Here is a 2,650-nt window from a genome sequence, read left to right as displayed (position 1 = left end):
CTCTTCTCGTTTCTTTTCTTCTCTTTTTTTTTTAAATATTTTTCCTCCTTTTGGTTCTTCTTCACTCCCTTTATCGTGTCGAGCATCTTTCTTTTTTTTTTTCTCTTCTTTTGTTCAGTTTTGAAATATGTTGACTCATTAAAGTCCATTTTCCTCATCTCTTACACACGTTCAGATCAAATAGCAAGTGAGTTGACAATACGATTTTTCTCTTCGTCCTCCTTTTTTTTTGTTTTCTCTGGTATTTTTTCTTCTTTCAAAAGAGGAAAAAAACCAAATAAATACATATAATTTTTTTTTTTCAAGCACAGTAATAATAATAATAGTGATAATGATAATAAAGGATACAAGTTCCCGGACCTTACACAAAATGACGCCTTCTGAGTTTTCTTTTCTTTTCTTTTCATTATTATTACTATTATTATTTCCCAATCTCTGCTCTCAGTTCATCTTCATACCTTCAACTTTCTTTCCTCGACATATGAGTGACAATCGATCCACACAAATAATGCCGTGACCGCCGTAACGACAGGAAATATAAATAAATATATTTATAGGAAAAAAACAACAACAACTTAAAATAATTTTTTAAAGAAAAAACAAGGGAAAGATAAATGAAGGGAATAAAGACGGTATTTCAGCATTTGTGGCGTTGGTATTGTTTATTTTTGTTATTTCCGTCCTTGCGTTTTATGACCTCCAAGACGATAACTCGCATGCATCCACGACAGCGAAGTTAAATACAAACACACAACAACAAAAAAAATTGAAAAAAAACCACGAACATGTGCCTCTTCTTCTTTGTAGACAAGAGAGAAAATCACTGCATGATAATAATGATAATAATAATGTTTGTATGGCGTAAGCAGTGCACAAATTTGTGCATAATTGACAAACAAAAAGGGGTAACCCGGTACGAACAGACACACCGTGCCCCTGCAATTTGTTTTTTTTTAAAAAGAAAATGTTGTCCTAGCAAGTTCGCATTGATGGCAAATGGAATCCCTGAATTGCTTTGTGAAGTGAAAGGAAGGGATTATATATATATATATATATATATATTTGTTTGCGTATGTGTGGAATGAGGAGCAATAATAAACCCATATGAAAAGAGATGAAAAGGAAGAGAAGAAAATCTTTTTTTTCAAAAAAAAAAAGAGTGCGCAGGACGATGGCTAGTGACGAATCCACCCATAAGGCAGTGATGGGTACTAAAAACTCTTTCATTTCATTTTCTTTCCTATTTGTTTTGTTTCTTTCCTCTTTTCCTTTTCTTTTTTTCTTTCTTCCACGCGCGGTCCCACCATGAGGCTGGCCACAAGAGAGAGAGAGAGAGAGAGAGAGACACATACATTCACACATACACACACACACGGAACCGACCAACACCAATCAGGATTCCTAATAAACTCTCATACCCACACGTTATCTTTTTTCCCCCTCTTTTCCTAACGGAAATTAAAGTTTTAGAGAGAGAGAGAGAAAGAAGAAGAAAAAAAAAAGTAAACATTATATTTCCACCCCTTTTCGTCCCCGTCTGCTCTCCCCCCTCCCCCCTCCCCCTTTCGCTCACACACGCAAACGTACGCACACCAAAATATATAAAAAATACATACAAATAAACATTAATACACACCAGTACATGTATATAAATATATATTTATATATTTCTTTTTTTTTTTTGTATCTATGCACGTATGTAAATGCTTGGTCTATGAGCGGCGGTAAACCACCTGCTTTTTCCTTCATTTTTTTTTATTCTAATCATTTCGGTTTCCAATTCATTCATTCATTCATTCCCTCCACTTCCCATCTCTTTCCATTCCATTCCTCTACTTTTTATGAACGTAAGCAAATAATAATAATAAAAAGAAACACATGCGCACAACCCTCTTCCTTATGGATTTTGCCACGCCCTTCATTGGAATCCGCAAATGGAGGTTATGATAAAACATATGTTATTCATTATTTATTTATTTTCTCAAAAAGAAAACAAAACCGTTTCTTTCCTTTTGTTTGTTCTCTCTTGATAAATCCCCCTCCCCTCCCCTCTTCATTTTTTCTTTTTTCTCTCCCTCCTCCCCTTCCCCTCACACACTTCAAAGCATTAGCAAGTATATCAAAAAGCACAAACAACGGAGGGACGTAATAATAATAATAATAAAGTGATGATAAACGAAAAAAGAAAAAAAAATGAAACACTGATACTAAAAATAAAAATAAAAAAAGAGGTGGATGTGATTGAGAATGGGGAGACACAGCAGAAAATTGAACATGTTGAATCAGGTTTAAACACCGAACAGAACAAAACAGAAGGAAAGAGAGGTGGAATAAAGAGGGTATGACCTGCGGGTTCCTTTCCTTCTCTTAATTGTTAGTTGGTATTTCTTTATTTCTTTTACCTTTCTCTTTTTTTTTGTTAAGAAAAAATGTACCCCAACTAACCCCCCCTTTTTTTTTGGGGGGGGGGGGTGACGTATGATGCTGTTCTGTGCCAGTATTGCAGTCATGTAAAACATTACTTGAAGAGACTGGCGAAGGGGTCCTTCTCTGGTTGCTGTGGCTGTTGCTGCTGTGGCCTTTGGAATAGGTCGTTTCCGCCCATGAAACCGGGGGCACCACCAGGAACTTGTTGTTGCATTTGTGGAGT

The sequence above is a fragment of the Trypanosoma equiperdum genome (genome assembly GCF_001457755.1).
Source record: "Trypanosoma equiperdum strain OVI genome assembly, contig: ctg_1053, whole genome shotgun sequence".
NCBI classification, from domain to species: Eukaryota; Euglenozoa; class Kinetoplastea; order Trypanosomatida; family Trypanosomatidae; genus Trypanosoma; species Trypanosoma equiperdum.
The sequence above is the reverse complement of the archived record's forward strand: the minus strand, read 5'-3'. Positions refer to the sequence as shown.